Genomic DNA, 18,105 nt, shown 5'->3' on the forward strand with positions numbered 1-18,105 from the left:
TGGGAGTTTTAGACAGCACCCTATGGTTTCTTTGGGGGTAGAGATTTTGCACCCTGTCAGCTGTGAGAGGAGTCAGGTGTAAGCAGCCACTTCAGGGACCTGGAGGCCTCCCAGGGGAATCTGTTCTGGAGCTGTCCATCTGTTTGCAAGTTCTGATGTGAAGGGCTGGTCTCAGGAAGGGGCCTGAGAAATAAGACAAGAAAGCACGGGAGTCCAGATGCTGATATGATATTGGATTTTGGCCAAATAAAAAGTCAATAAATGTTAATACTAGAAAGCTTATTTATTTATTTATTATTTACTCCTTCCTCTGTGCTTAAAGGGATTGTTCCCCTCCCATTTCCCAGAATGCCAGGCACCCAGATGGAAGAAGATACGAGCTGCCAGCAGTTTGAATGAGTGAACACTGTCTATACTGAAAGATACATCCCAGGATTTTGCAATCATTTTGGTAGCACTTTAATAAATATCAGAGAATTAAAGTCAAAATTAGAGCTGAACACTGAGGACACAATAACTAAAAATAAACACTTTAAAAGGGCTAAATTACTGTTTGTCAATGTATGGTTTGTGTACTCTGTGTAGTGTGTTAAATGATTGCAAAAATATTAGAACATTGCTCCTCAAAAGCCCACACTTGAGTTCCTGTGTATTCAAATAAACAAACAAAAAAAAAAAAAGAGGAAAAATAAAAGAAGAAAACAAACAGTGTAGGCTAATTTTAACAGGCTTGTAAATAAAAGTCTGGAAACACCATGCAAAATGGGCTGTGGATTTCTCAGAAGCCAATTAGAGAATCCTTTTTAAAACCCTGGAGTAGATGACCTTTTGGATAGGCTTTTCTCATCACTGATACACAAATATGTGATTTATAATGCAATCAGCGGATTGCATTAAAAAGTTAATGCATGCTGCTTGAGGATGTCACATCCTGCATCAGTTGGTATAGATTATATTGACCATTTTATGTAATTTACTGTTATTTTTTTTCAGAGCTTGACACTGAGGTGTAGTTAAGCTCCTAATTTAATCATGTGTCTCTTAGCTTTATGGGATCACTGTGCCTAGGGAAGTTGACATGATGATTCATTAAAAAGTCAGTTATACTTTGAAAATTGAAAAAAGAAGATGAAGAAAAAAGAAATATTCTTGAAAGCATTAGGTTAAAAGCAGAAAGGGGAGACATCATTTATGAAAAATCGTAAACCCATTCAGACATCACAAGAATACATTTTCAGATACAGACCTTGGGTTACTCAGGGGTCAACAGTCACAGCCAAGCATCACCTGCTTCTTCAAATCCCTTCTAATGACCCTGGAAGTGTTAGTAGCCTTTGCAGTTTTAAAAACAAACCCAGACCCATTAGGTCTGCAGAAGTCATGAATTTAGCTTAAGAATCATAGCAATAAAAAATAAATGGCAATAAAAAAGCAAGCAAACAAACAAACAAAACCCCATACAAAACAACAACAAACAAACAAACAAACAAACAAAACAACAACAACAAAAACAAGCCCCAAATCATTGTCTGGGCTTCTTCTTATTTACATTTTCAGTACTTGAACCCTGAAGGCTTGATTTTCCCTGTAGCCAGAGAATTAAAAAAAAAAATAAAATTATTTTCTTGATAAAATATTTTTCTGAATAAAATTTTCAAGAATCACAGAGTTCCAGGAAGTGGAAAATCTCATCTCCCACAGCATTTTTGAAATACAGCAAAATTGACTTCAATTTTTAGTGCCATCATACCTGGAGTATCCAGACAAAAGATTTAAGTCATTAAGACATTGGAAAGAAAAAAATAGATAAATACCTGTAATAACTGACTCAATTATTATGTTGGATAGTCTGTGCTGTATCACAATAATTTATTAGAAGTTTTGCTAGGAAATGAATCTACAGAATGGGTATGGTTCTTGTCTTTTGCATCTCATCAACTTGGAGGTGATGAAGTGATTTTAGGTGGTCTGGCTCAGCCTATTGAACCTTGCAGACCACATTTTTTCCAAGAAGATTTAAATACTTAAGCCTGCTGGGAGAGGAGCAGTGAAGTTTCAGACAGATATGTGCTCTCTTGTAAGAAGGTTGGCTTCCTAAATGGCTCTGCAAGTTGTGAGTATATCAGCAACTGTAGATAAGAAGAGGATACTCTGGGCAGGAGCTTCAGCTGCAGTTCAATGCCACAACTTTTCCCCATTCTGTGTCCTCAAATCCCACTCTCTGCCCTCAAATTCCAGGAAAAAACAAACAAACAAACAAACAATGTTTGGTGGTCACTGTGTAAGGCTGACAGTCTGAAACTGTCTTGTGGCTGGCAGAGGAAGAAAGACATGGGCTTATTTGTAAGAGAAAGTGGAATAGACACCAGATGTGTGATACCCACATGGACATACACATTGAGAAAGCTTTAACAGGCCTGTTGGGATGTCTGTACAAAGAGACCCACTTCACAATCATGTCATGGAATTAGATGATCTTTAAGGTCCCTTCCAACTAAAACCATTCTATGATTCTATCATTCTCTGTCTGGTCTGCCAAGAAGAGAGCAGTAGCCAATTCCCCAACACTCAGAGCTGGGAAAATTGCATCAGCCCACTCAAGGAGGCAAGGAGGTAAGCTTGAGATCTTGAGGATACTGCCTTTGAGCAGATACAGAATAGAATTAACCTTGTAATGTCCATGGAGGTAGGAGGGTTAACCAGAGAGTGCTGAGAAATAATATTCCTCTCCTTGAAAGCATCCCTGAGAAACTACTAACTAGAATACACAGTTCCTTAGAACTGTACTATAAGCTGCAAAGCTTCTTGTTTCATGGTCTCATTGTCTGCCCTTCACTACCAATGTAGGCAGGACATAATGTAAATGAAAAGGTAGTCACCAGCCAAGCAAATTAGAATAGTGGTAGCATCAAAGTTGTTCACTGCAGTGATATAATTGTCTGAAAATTATAATGCTTTGCAAAGAGCTAATATTTGTATTCATTCTAGATACTGAGGAACAATTTTCTGATGAGAATGCCAACGACGTGATGCTATTTTTCACACATTCCCTCACCAGCCTAATTAAAATAAGAGACTATACAAATTGGCAGAGGTGGCAAGTTATCTGTATTTCCTTTCCCATTTTTCATGAAGATTCTTGTCTAAATAAGAATAATTCTATTTGTTTTAAAGGAAATCGTATTTTCAGGTGCTCCATATTCTTATGCGTACATTGATAGAGAGTAAAACATTAACTAGAGAAAGAAATCAAAATAAAAAAAAACTCACAAATGGAGACACACAAGAAAAAAAAAAAAGACCATTTATGTGGTTATGTCTGTTGCACCTACAACATGATATCTTTCAGAGTTTCCTGCCATAACATACTGTTGATATGCCTGTCTTACTCACAGAAATGGGCTAGGTGTGGCTTTGATTTTTTCAAGACTATTTGCAAAGACTCTTTGTAAAGCTTCATGAACTCTCCTGCATTCTTTTTCAGGCAGAAAATATGCAGTTGTTATCAGTGTACGGTCTAGGAAATGCTCAGCTGCTATCTTCTGTCCATTTAATTGCCATTATACAACTGTGAAAAAAAAAGTATATTAAAAAAAAATCGTGTTCTTTGTGAAAAGCCAAGGAAATATGTTTGAGAAAGTCTTGCCATACAAACAAAGAGTTGGCATGTTGCTTCAAATTTTCATGGATTCTCATGTGCTGGCAGGCAATTTTCACAGGGATAAAAGTACTTTGATCTTAGTGAATGACTCCCTTCTATTTTCAATAATGCAATAAACCATTTTCTTTTCTGCCAAACGTATTTTTATAGAGATGTTTTGTTCAATTTTCTGTTATCAAAATACTAACAATTAGTCATGAAGTCATATTGAACAAAGGTCAGAGAGGCTTTAATCAAACAACAACAACAAAATAATGAAGCACATAGAGTTTTAAGATACATTTCTAACAAAAAATGTGACAAAGAGCATTTTTGTGAGCTTGGGATTGGTTATGAACTGGAATTCACCTTATCTTTGCCTAATTTTGAAAACATTTCAACAATCTGATGTTAAAGTTTAAATAAATTTTTTGGACAGTTTCCATGGGAATGTCTGGTCTGAAGCAGTCATTATCAGTTCTAACTGACTTTTGTGTTGAGATAATTAACCACATTTAAATTCAAACTTTAAAGCAAATTTTCACATCTTAAGTACCAACCTCCACCAGTTCTGCAGCAATAATATTGCAAAAAAAAAAAAAAAATTGTTGGTGAGAAGAGATGTTTTTTGTGCCACTCTGCATAGATTCAGTTCACAGTCTCTGCAGACTTTTTGACCTAGGTAGTCAGTAAATGGAAGGTCCAGATTGTTCTAATTTTTTATTTCTTCTTGCTACAGTTTTATTCAGTCATCCTTGTTCCTGAACAGATACAGCAAACACCATGAATGCTATTGCACTGATTGCTGTATTTCTGCCTTTTGAATACAACATAATCTGTTAACTTGTTTAAAACACTGAGAAACAGCTCTAACAATTTTGGGACTGCTTTGAAGACCATTAGTTGCAAATTATTAAATGCACATTGTTAATAATGGATAAGACTGAGAACTAATGCAGTAGGCATTATTCCCATTGAAGATAATGGCTCTTTGCCAAATGAGTTTGCAGTAATGGTGCCAATTGTGAAATCTACTGGGCATAAACTGAAATAAATGGGAATGGTTCTTCAATATATTCATTAATTATTCTCTTAACTACATTTTAAAAGTGCATCTGGACACTGGACAAAGTCTTCAGAATCCAAATGAGCCAAAGACAAGCTCTCTTCACAGCACAACAGGGGAATTCAACCAAATGCATTTATTATACTCTGAAATCACAGCTGACTTCTAGGAGTGCCAAAAAAAGAGGTTTACACAAACTGCTCATAATTTTTTAAGCACTGATTACAGCTGAAGTGCTATTTTTCTGTGTGAACAGAATTTGTTATTCAAGTGCCATGTCATAGAATATAAACTTTGCATAGGTCCAGAGACTTGGATGTTATTTCAAATGTACTTATAGAAGGAAAAAAAAAAGGGGGGGGGACACGACAACAACAACAACAACAACAGCAACAACAACAAAACACCTATTTAATGATCTATTTTGACTCCATTACCCTGCTTTCATACCTGTATTCCTTCACAGAGACAACGAAAGAGACAGTATAAAATAAAAACTCAGTTCCATCTCAGGCAAATTTGTTCAAATCATTTTCTGCATTTGCTCAGGTAGTTTCTTGCAAAAAATCAGGCTTCTACCAGGATTATATCAGTCTAAATAAGTAAATAATTACAGAATTGTCTAAGAATTTCCTGTCACTTTGCTCATATATTCTAGGTTTAATTACAAGCAAGAAGCATTTTGTGGGGTGCAATGTATAAAGATCAGTGTCATTTCTTCCTAGTCCCATTTTTAAGTAGAGAGAAGATATCCCCCATCAAAATTTCATTGTTATTATTTTGTCTCCTGTTCATCCCATTTTTGTTGTTGTTGTTGTTGTTGTTGTTGTTGTGTTGACGTACCTTTTGTTCAGGAATTGTTCTCTTCACAAACTGCAGAAGAGAGTTAATCATATGCCATACTCCAGTGATGATACAGTCCTCAGTAAATTTCATGTCACAGTGTTTCACTAAGGCATTGCTTTCTCCTTTGCTATTTGGCCCCGGGGGAACAGATTAGAGGGTACAACCCAAGCCTCAGAGTGTAGGCTAGGGGATGTTAACAAGGAGATTAAGGGAGTACTTGGCAGCAGTTCCAAAACTGCTGATTTATCTCTGAAAAATTAAGCGCCTAGAATAAAGACTGCAAACTCTTCAGCTTAGAAGACTTGGACAAAAAAACACTCATGTTCCAAATGGTTAGAAGCTGAGCAGTGTCCTGGGCTCAGAAATGTTCATACTTCAAGCTTGCCAGTTTGAATGGCAAGTATGTCAAATGGGAAGGATGCCAAATAAGAACCTTATTCTGTGAAATTACATCTCCTGTCACCTGGGGAACATGACAGAATTCCACGTCTAGAGGGTCTCTCACCCTGGAGAGTAATATTTGTCTTACAGATTTCTTATTGTTTTGACTGTGGTAGCACACCCATACTAAAATATTTGTTACCCAACTAACACTTGCTAAAATAGCTGTAGCATCAAATCATTAAACCCTCTGGTATCCTAGTTTTGCCAAAGGTTCATGTTTATTTGAAGTGAAGAGTTGACATCTTTAACTCAATATATGTGTGCAAAAAAGCTCTTGCAGGAACTGAAAGGCAACATATCTCATGCGTACTTGCTTCTGCTAGTACTTTTAATGAAATAACTTTTTAAAGGGCCAAAGAAATAATGTGTCCCTTCTGGTAAAAATATGTGGTGCAGTAGAAATAAATGTATGTAATGAAGTGCTAAAATAGTCTTAAACTTTTCTAAAAGTTTGAGAAACTCAGAGGTCAAGAACATCCAGTCTTCTGATTACCAGCTTGAAATACAGTGTTTGTGAAAACTCTTCTTCTTTTTATTTATTTATTTTTATTTTTGGCCATGTTTTCCTATTGACTTTGCTGTAACTTTCATATGGAAACAATTGTAATCTCAAAAACACACACTTCCTTGGATGTTTTCAGTCTCTTTCTTTCTTTTAAGATCACTTGGCTGCATAGCTCCCATCCCAAAGAGGTAGGTGTTCTCCTTCTCCATCCATGAACCCAAAGCCAGAAAAAAAAAAAAAAAAAAAGAGAGAAAGATATCTTCTGTCCCTGCCCGTCTCACCTCTTGCCCTACCTCTTGCACATGCATACACAAACAATCATAATTTGCAGCAATAGATGGAAAACTTTTCTGAAGGTCTAGCCCCTGGTCCTAATAAACCCTGGGAATTTACAAAATACCAGTGCTGAGCTGGTAGGGAAGAAGAGTTGCTGACAGGTACCAAAGCTTCCTAAAGCAAAATGGCAAAGGAAGAAAGCAGTTACTTTTATTTACCTGTCCTGACTCTCGCCTTTGCAACATGTGTGTATTCTGTGAGTTTGAAAGACTCCAATCAACAAAGGGCTTCCTGACTCCCTACATATCCCTTTTTATGATAAATTTGATTAGAATTCCACTGATGAAAACTTAGAGAACTACTGTGAAGACATACAAATATAAAATCTCAGTTTGTTGCAACAAGAAGAAACTCAGATAATAGTTTTGGCTTTGAAACTATAGGCATGAAGTTTGGTTGGGGATATCATGTCATTTGAGAGATAGAAAAACATGTTTGCTTAATCTAAATACAGCTAGTTCCCTTTAGTCACAGAAACTACACATTTTCTGCAAAATACTCAGTCTACCAGTGGTACATATTCTTCTGGCTTATATATTCTGCATCAGGAGACAAGTAAAACAGATTAAACGATACACAGGAATGCGGTTTCTCTTTTAGTAGAATGACATATAAACAACAACAACTTTTGTTATCACTTTGGGCTGGGATAACAGTATTTCTCATCTAGGTTCATAGCTTGTATTCTGAACCAGAGAATATTTTTTAGTCAGCCCACTTTCTGTAGTCATGGCTGACCCCTTTCTCCTGCCCTTACTGTTCATTTCATCTTCTTTACCCAGAACTTGTTTGGTCAGTTAAGCTTCCTGTGTGGATTCGTGGCTTCATCTTGCATTTTATTTCAGTGATTTGCAATTCCTCCAAAACCTAAGACATATTAGTGTCTTCTCCCAGCTCCAGTTTTACCATGCATTTGAGAGAACTGTTATTAGATAAAACATTTCTCCCTTGTATGTCTTGGATACACACACAAAAATAAATAAATAAATAAATAAATAAATAAATAAAAATATTAGTGGCTACACATATTGCCATGACAGAGCATTGCTCTTGATAACAGCTTCATAATTTCAACATAAATAAAAGTTGAACTTTGGAAAATTCTTTAAAACCTTGCCTGTGAATTGTTCTATGTTGTTATTGATTATTCTGCATTTTAGCAGAATTATAAGAGTCTGATTAATGGGACCTGATACACATCTTCTATCCCCAAATGATGAATACTGAAATACCAATTTTGTCTCAGAAATGTTTCTTGCGATTTCAAGGCAAAGCTTTTAATTAAGCAGAGACAAAGCCCCAAATTCTAGGTTGGATCATATATCCACTTCTAATTTCAACTTACTAAGATATAATTTTCTTGAAAATGGTAAACTTAAATACCTAGCTATGTATTTGATAATGTATAACTGATAGAGCTTCTTAGATGTATGGAAACAGTAAGTTGCTTTGTCATAGCATATAAGAACACTATATTCTGGCAATTAGAACACCTATTAGTGCAAGATGAGCTAATTTTCTGAAAACCACTTATGATTTGAACTGTAGAAGTATCTTGAAAATGCAGAATAAACAAAATTGAACTAATCAACTTAGATCTATACACTATATTCTACTGAGAAATAGTTAATTTATGCTACAGACAAAAATAGATTGCATTTGTTCATTTACTGTGCAAAGTTTAGCTTTGAATGACAACATCTAGGGTTCTGTTACTATCTCAGATTCAGCAAGCTCTGTTTTTCCCACTCTCATGTTTCTTTTATTCTTTTTGCCAGATCTTGTTGAAGAACAGGCCTGTGTGAAAATCAGGATAAATTTTCATTCTCCGGGTCTCCGTGTTTGAGGACCTCCACATACATCAGCGGAAAAAGGAACCAAACCAAGGCACACACCCACACACCCAACCTAACAAGCAAACACACAAAAGAATTATTTTGATGGTTATGTGTACAGATCTTGAAACCAGACATCAAATACATGGAAGTTTCTTCAGGTAAATGGAAAGGAAAATTCTTGAATCATAATTAGTCCTTGATCTATTCATGCTGTAGTCAGATTTAATGGAAATTTTAAATGTGGACTTTTGTTCCTAGGAAAGATAAATAGGACAGGTCTGCAAAAAGTTAAGCAAATGCTTAGAAAAAATCTTTACAGGTGCTAAAACTTTAAATCCTACTAGTTTCTTTTCTTTTTTTTTTTTTTTTTTTTTTTAATGAAGATCACATGCAAAATAGTTTTAGAAATTACTAAATGCTAGAGGAACATAATCATTCCCTAAAATAATGCCTTTTATGGGTTCCAGTTATGTCTGCAGACAAAAAAGAGGCAGTGTTAATTTGGACCAGATCATCATTCTAGTAAATAAATGCAATCTTCATTACACTTCATTACAAGGCATTCTAAGCCCATTTTTGTTTGTTTGTTTGTTTTTGTTTGTTTTTGTTTGTTTGTTTTCAGGTATAAGACATCTGTGCAGTTTTTCTAATATACCAATATGATGCTTTATTCTCTCATATATTGTGTATTAAAAAACATCAGTTCTTGCCAAAGGACCAACAGTGATAGCAGTGATGTAGCACAAACTTGAGGATTTGAAACAATCTTACATTAAGAAGTCAATGACTGATATTATAACACAGCAGTCATACATTAGAATGAACTATGAACTATGTTAGGGTACAATGTAATGATACTGAAGTAACAGCAGCTTGTTTTGAACTGCAGCTTTGTGATTAGTATAGACTGGCTTTAAAAGCGTATCAGTGTAACCTTGGTATTGTCAGTCATTTATACAGGTTGAATGGAGCACTCTTACTTGATTTAACTTGTGAAAATTCAAGAACAACATAAGAAAAAATCACCATCATCCACATTTATGCCACTCCCAACCCTAAAATAAAAGCTCAGGAAGTGAACACCAAAGTTTGCTTGCATTGCAAACACAAATTACTCCAAGAACTACCCAGAACAGAGCAGGCTGTAAAGCTCTGGAAAGGACAATAGCATACCACCAAAGAAGAATAAAAGGAGAGGATTAATGTTCAAAGTAAAACAAACCAGTGCATTTGTAAATAGATAACTTGGACAAAGCAAGATATTGAGGTTTTCAAATGTACTGTTGCTTCTGCAAAATCTAGATTCTTAAATTTTATAGCCTTTCCATAGCTTTTATTTTATTTAAAAAAATGTTTTCAAAAATGTTATTTATTTTATTTTATTTTCAAAATATTTAACATTTTGGAAGAAAAATACAATTTTTCATAGCCACTATATTATTTCTTGATTTTATGTAAAAGCTATTCATGGAACATACATATTAGCATAATAAATAGAATTATGTGCATATGGGGAATTTCTTAATTTTCTTCTGATGCCATTAACAGTCTCTTTCCAAACGAGGAATAAATTTTTGTTCAACAGTGAACTCTACCTTCTTTTAAATCTCACTCACCCTGACTTTTAATGTCATCATCATCAATACAAAATGTGAGCTCTTTCCATAGGATACAGTGTACCTGCCAGGTAGGCATACACATTTTATGCAATTTGCTATTGCATTTCTAGAAGTCTAAATGCCACCTCAGTTTTGAAACTGCATGAGTAGCAGCCTCAGACCTAGCTGATTGATACACTGTGGCTTCCTCAGGCAAACCCTTGCTGAGATAGTTTACTCCAGTAAAAAAGGCAAACCTGCTAAAGGAAAGTTTCTGCTACCGTAACTGCATCTTTATTAGTGTTTCTGTTGACACAGAAACATTTCACACATTTTAATTATGGGCATGAGTAAATATTCACCAGGACATAGACCTCAGCCTTCAGAAAAGTGTTTTCCCACAAAAGCACTGCATGAGCTGGTATGACTGCCACTTACTGAAGAAGGATTTGTAATAAAGGTGGGAGCAAGAAGAACCCCACGTAAGGTCCATCTTTACAAAGTCTGGGAAAGCTGTGGACTGGCAGATATTACTTTTGCTAGAAGGGAAGATAAAGATGGGAACCAGTGTGTTTTGTCATTGTAGAGTTTTCCTGAGTTAACTCCATTCAAATTAGGGACCTGATTCACAATTGCAGAGAATGATTTATGCTAACTGAAAGCTGTCCGGCTGGGTTGCGCCTGCCCACTTGGAGGTTAATATGGCAAATGGGGGGAGGCTGATACATCACCTATTCAGATGAATACTGTCACAGGGCTTAGCACAGAAGTGGCTTGTATGGTCCTAAGTCATGGTCATCCACCACTACAACTGCAGCCCCAGCAACTGTAAATAAGAGCCCTGTGTTTATCTCAAGGGAGAGATATCCAACTTCAAAAAGCTACTGCTGCTGGGAAACATATCCTAATATGGAATAAAGGGAGAACAGGTACCCACCAAGATGAGGAGAATCATTAGCCATTCATCTGTACCTTGACAAGTCAACAAATTCAAGTTTAAAGCCTCACTGAGTTTGATCTCCAAAATGTTATGAACAGGACTCAGATGCGTGGAAACACTTTATTTCTGGCTATCATCAGCACTTCCTTACCCAGAGAAAACTCTGATGTCTCTACTGGGCTTCTGGTGATGCAAAAGTTATTAAAAACATGCACCAATTTTCAAAACTTTTATGTTCTGTTCTGTCTTGTTAAGAATCCAATAAAACAAAGCAGAATTATTTAGAATTCAGCAGTCAGATTAAGATAATAAAAGTTTTCAAAAATCTTAATCTCCAGTGAATTTTTCTATTGTAATTACTTTACACTCAAGCATAATGTATAGAAAGCATTTTCACTATTTTTTTTTACCCCGGAAAACATGAAAAAAATCACACACAAGGTTTTAGTTTTACAAGAATCTTTTTTTTTTTCCAGATTCTAATGTCTGATTAAAAGACCATCAAGATTTTTGCTTAATTACAATAGTAGATTTTCATAAATGAAATAAATGAAGAGGACCTTAAAATAGATTAATGTTATTAGCAAAAACCCTTACTGTTCTGTCAAAGAATACTATTCTACATAATTTTCAAGGGAGCATCTCTGCAAATGCAAACAAATGTCATATCAATATATATGTCAATTCTGTCATTAAGGAAAATAATGGCAACTAAAATAATTAATTTCCACTAATAAGCATTAAATTTCAAATTTTAGAACTAAATATAATATAGTTTGACAGACTGCATATGCATTTATGTGTACATATGCATAGAGAGCAAGTCATCAAAACATGATTAAGAGTTAAAACTGTTGCATTAATGTAGAAATACTGGATTTCTCACCAAAACTGACTGAGTTTCCATTGAGCATGTCCTGACTATAGATGTACTTGATCTTGTATGTCTGGTATTGCACTGCATTCCTCTAAACTTATTAAACTAGCAGCATTGTGTTAGAAATTATCACTTGTTTATGCAGATGAGAGACATACGTGACTTCAGAAACTTCCCAGTTCACTAAGCATACTGCAGAATGATTGAAATTGTACTCCCAAGTTATTAGGATACCTGAAGGGAATTCACCCCTCAAGTTAATTCAAGGATGTAAAGGGGATCTAATGGTAACTCGGAGTCTAGCACTGGATTTTCTATATTTTACAGTAACAGTCTCTGCTGTTTCTTTCTCCGATTTTTCAGAATCTTTTGGAAAGCACATTTTTCTCCTACAATTTTTCAGGTCACTAGAATAATGAAATCAATATCAAAGCAAATGACAGGAAATTACAATGATCAGTTCTGCACCGCATCAACCTGACAACCTTATTTCATGCTTTTTCTTATCCTCTTGGGTACTTATGCTCTCTCCATTTGACTGAGATGCAATTTCTCTTGGATCTTTTTTATTATTTTCAAGCTTTATCTAGCAAATGGTTTTCTAAGATTCAGTAAGACTTGTCATGGAGGTAAAAATTTATGCTGCAGATCTGCAACTGGAGTAAATCAGCATACCTGATAACTGAGGATCTGTGTTAAAGGTGATGTTGGTTCCCAGACTGTGCATGGACAGTGGGGCAAATGTTGCATCGTGGAGAATAACCATTCCTTGGACAAACTTCCACTAGCTGAAAATTTGCCAATGTCTCTTAAAACCCCTAGAAAGTTTCTAACCTACCATCCTTAATGCAAATGTTTAACAATAACAACACTAACTGAGGGTGTCAATATTTTAATGTCAGTTGTAAACAATTCTATTGGAAACCTATTTTCAAGATTTGAGGAAACTTTTTAATACATGCTGAATGAATTTACCTAGAAATGTGAGCACAGATTGTTTGGCAGCCTAGCTATTTTTTCCAGGCTTTTGAAACCCATTAAAAACATATGGATAGCAAAGCTACAGTGTAATGTCCTCTGGAAAAATTAAATAAATAACTAAATAACTAAATAAAAAATAAAAAGAATCTTTCAAATCCTGTGAAGCTACTTAATTTTGGTATTATTTCTAGCTGCTATGTTTGACGTCTGCTGGAAAGTACATGGCTGACTAATGCCATGAATCATTGGTGCTCCACTAACCTAAATCACACTGGATTTGTTCTATTTACAGTCTCTAGCAAAGTTGTTATGAGGTGTTTGGAGGCTTTTAAACTCCATAGGTTCCTAAGTAAAATACACATTGTGGTTTTACCCTTAGTTTTTTCTTACTTTTTTTTTTTTTTTTAAATTCAGCTTCCATTCAAGGGCAAATTGCTGGAGCTTTCAGACTGTTATGAGTAAGGCAGATAATTTGCCTCAGCTATAAAAGACTCCTTGTAGTTAGGAGAACAGTGTGGAGAGGTGCTGGGCATGTCCTCTGACAGTTCATCAGAGGTGATGGGCTTACCAAAGGACTGTGGGCTATAGCCCCACAGCTCTTCACCTCTGCAGTTAATTTGCCTATGGAGTTTGTTACTTCCAACAGAGCTATTAGCAGCTTTATGCTTCTAACACTCAGCCTCATAACTATGACCTCTTCACTTCTGCCTATTTCACTAAGTCCAATCCTTTCTTTGGGGCCGTCAATGTGTCCTCAGACCTCATTCAGTTTTGGAGATCAGCAGGCCCTACCTTCTTCCTTCTTGACTGGTAATTAGCTAAACTATGGGCTTTTCAAAAGGAAGGAGACCCATATTTATCCAAAATTTCACACCTTTAGGAAAATATGTTCTTGTTGAAAAATGTCAATTTCACTGAAAAAGTCTGAGGACATTACAATACCGCAATAAGCGAAATTTAAAACAGTATTGTGTTTTAAACACAATAGAGCAGAGTTTTAAACACAGAGAGCACATTGATGGAGGTTTCTTTCTGCAGTCTGCGTGTACTCAGCACTCCTCCGAACTATCCCACTCCAACTCATGCATTCTCTGAAGTCAGAACATTTATGTTTGTCACTCCACTCAGCTCACTTTGTGCTGCAGCAGCAACTAAGATGCAAGTAGACGAACTCATGTCTGACATTTCAGTGTTGTCCATCATTTCCCCAGGATTATTGTCTATTAATTCCCTGTAGGTTTTTATGTGTCAAAAATTGCTATTCAATTTGAAGCTTTAATTTGCACACCCCTGGACAGCTATTAAATTCTTATCTTTCACTCCTGACATAAATCTATTGTCTTGTTTGTGTTTCAAGAGTAAAATATGAGCAGACACTAACATCTCTCTATTATTTCAAGAGTGATCCCAGCTAGAGTTAGGAAAATACATTATTTCTGCTGTTCTTTAATGCAGTATTAGAATGATTACAAAATTACAGAGGTGAAATTACTTGAAATGTTGCCTACCAGTTTTTGATGTGCAACTGGTTAGGGAATTTTCAGGAAAAACAAAACAAAAAAGACTGCACAAAGAAGAAAATGGTCAGGAAATTGCATTTATGATTTTTATAACTCTTCAAAATCTGTGGTTTTAGAGAAATAAAACAGATTTTTTTTTTTTTTATTCGGTAATGTAGTGTCTAGTCTATTCTGTTTTATTCCATGTTTACTGTCACAATATTTTAGAATATTTCAGCAATACATGTAGTGACAAATCTCACATCAATCACCTATGTTTTCTGCTTTCTAAACTTATGTGTTAGTATCCTAAACATAAATTATATGTCAGGTGTGGGATTTGGAGGGGTTGCACAAAGGATTCTGTCAGATTTTCCAAACTCAAGTCTAACAGTTTATCTTAACCTTCAAGGTTTTAATAAAAATATGAAATTATGACCCCAGTTCATGCTTTGAAACAATTCCATTAATATCAGTGGAGCTCCATTGGGAATGCATTTCATTTTGTTGTTTTTCATACATCCACTCATCTGGTTTCGAATATGCAGTTTCTTATTTTGTGTTCTTTGAGGGAAAAGATTAAAAAGTGAAGGAAAGAAAAGTACAAAGAAAAGTAGTAGAAAAATGAGATCTCCCTCCTTACATCTGCTGACGTTCACACCTTATAAATGCTTTTCTATTGCAACTATTTACCAAAACCACATCCAACTGTGAGACTCTTACCAGTTTTCCAGATATAACTGTTTTTTGTTTGTTTGTCTTGTGCCATTGCTCAGTTGCTGTGCTTCCCCCAGGGTTAAATATTTAACCCTTCTCCTGTATTTGGCTCACCAACCTTGTTTTCAAAGGTTGTAAATGTAACAATCAGGCTTGTGGGCTTCAAGCAGAAGCATTTGCCATGGAGCAATACACCAGACTGGAATTCAAAACCTGCTGCATCTTTTTGCCTTTCTCAGGCTTGAAGCCAAAAATCTTGTAGGGGCACTGCAATAACTCTGCAAAAATTAGCTGTATTTAAGCTTTGCTTGTGTTAGAGTGCAAGAGAAAAAAAAAAAAAAGTATTTCTGAAGTACTAAGTGCAACAATTTCCTTCTCTTGGACTTGTGCTCTGGGATATTTCCTATTTCTATGAAAATGACACAGTATCATTGAAATCAGAAAAAGTGTGCTCATCCCCCCAGTTTTGCAATTCATTTGCACAGGCAAAGAGCAATTCTCTACTAAACAGGGACAACCAGCTTGTTTCAAAACTCATCCTTCCCAAAAATGAGAAAGCTTCGGTTAATAGAAATATTTTCATTGTGGGGTTTTGTCCTTATGATTAATGCAGATACACGGGAAGATGGAAACAGATACAGATTTCAAAGGCAGGCTGCAACAGCTGGTTTAGTGTGTCAATAGCAATGTTTTGTAGCCCTGATAGCCTGATATCTGTTGGTATAATGAAAGACGTTGCTCTTCCTTGCAAGCATTGCATTGCTTTATACAGCAACAAGCTCCAGCACAGAATTTAAATGGTTCCAGTCTCACGAGTTTTCTAGGCTAGATGTATGTTGGCTTACAAATAGGGTTCAATTAAATCCCAATAGTGAAATAAGGTGTTGAAGTTGGATTCTAGAAATATTTTAGGTCACTATTTCTGGCAAAATCAGATTTCTCCTTTAACACTTTACTTCTTTAATCTACATTAAACACGATTTACAAGCTATGATGATCTGTACATTCCTATCAACCAAACATTATTTTTTAAATCCAGCACTCACACATGCCAATACTCATCCTGACAGAAAAATCCCTTACAGATACCACCCATCTTTCAAAACCAAGCCATCAGTGATCAGCAAACAGTGATAGCCTATATATTCTATAGACACAGAAAGGTCAGGGTAATCACAAGAAATAAAAGTCTTAAAATGTTTGCCTTAAAAAAGCATTGAGAGATCATGAGGGAACATATGAGTTCTCATCATTTTTGATTCTTAATGGGAAGAAGAGACCTTCCTCCCTCCACGAGGAAAAAAAATAAATAAAAAATCTATTTACTTGCATTGTCTAGGACTACTGTATTTGATTTCATAGTTTAGTGGATGATGGCAGTGTGCATGCACTGGTTAACTCAGGGTCCCAAGCCCAAAACATTTAGAGAGAGTTCGATCTACTTCCCAAGCAGAGACTGCCTGTGTAATCTTAATGCAATAAATCTGCTGCCGCCCCAAAGAGTGGGATTTACAGTACGTGCTCACATCAACTTTGCTGCATGTGCCAGGAAAGCATCAGAACTACAATGAATGTGTTGAGAATAGTTACAATCCCTACAAGCTGCAGACATCTCTATTTCTGGGCGTGTAGCAGTATATGAAGGAAGGCCCAATGTTCCTGTACTTAAGCAAAAGAGATAGACAGACAATGGGCAGCAACAGTAGAATTTTCATTCAGAAATAGATCTACAATAGGAAAGGGTATCTTTGATAAAATCTGTCTAGGTAACGTATCAGAGTAGAGAAGGAAGAAATGCCCAGAAGGGACATATTTTACCTCTACAATTCCCATCTTCTGAGAAAACAACTCATCCCTGCAAGTCTGAGTGAAGTCCTGGTCATGGAAGAAGGAGAGCAGGGTAGTTTCAAATGAAGAAATTTTCATGGCTAACATTTTATTTTCCAGAAAAAAATAGAATCAGAAGAACAAATTTTCGTTTTAATAAGCAACTTTTTTCAAGCTTAAGCTTTTAGTGGTAGCTTGAAAATATTCTCCTGGAAAAAAAAAAAAAAAAAATATATATATATATATCAAAATGAAAAAGTTTGCTGCTTCTTCAAAACTTCCTGTAGGAGACAAATTATATTTTTTCTTACTGTGTTGTAGCCACCATCTTAAAACTTCTGGCACTATATTTATCCCAGAATCCATTGTTGCTCTCTTTAGCTAAAAACCAACTTCACTTTCTAATTTGCAAAATACTGCAAATACTGCTAATTTTCAAGTACTGTACAATTTTTCCTCATGCATTCTTTTTGCTGCACCTTTGGGAAAAGGAATTACATTTTCCTGCTTAGGACCCAAGTTCATGAGCACTGCTTCCTTTAACCACCTTTGGGATTAATATTTTCTGCTCCATTCTCTTGGGCATACCCAACAATTATTATTCCCAAAAGAATGATCACAGTCATCCCATCCATAAGGCTTCAGTTTAAAATCCTGAAGGAGGACATTGAAAAAGGTATTTTATTTTAAAAGCCTTTAAATGCTGCACAACTGCTGTCTGCTGAAGAACTTCCTGCTGTTCCCTCCCAATTCTTTTTCTGTTTTTTAATCCATCTCAGTCACTAATTCTGTCATGCTCTGGCAAACTACATTTAATTGCAGTGAATGTGGGCAATCACTTTGTTGGAATATTTTCTTTGATGTACTCACGCTGCTAACATTAGATATCTAATCTCTGTGCATAAATTAGGAGACTAGTTTGCCTAATGCCTGTCTATAGGTGATGAAAAGAAATAGGCTCATCCAGAGGGAAATGTAGCACAGGAGCATA

Source organism: Anser cygnoides, chromosome 3, assembly GCF_040182565.1.
Source record: "Anser cygnoides isolate HZ-2024a breed goose chromosome 3, Taihu_goose_T2T_genome, whole genome shotgun sequence".
NCBI classification, from domain to species: Eukaryota; Metazoa; Chordata; class Aves; order Anseriformes; family Anatidae; genus Anser; species Anser cygnoides.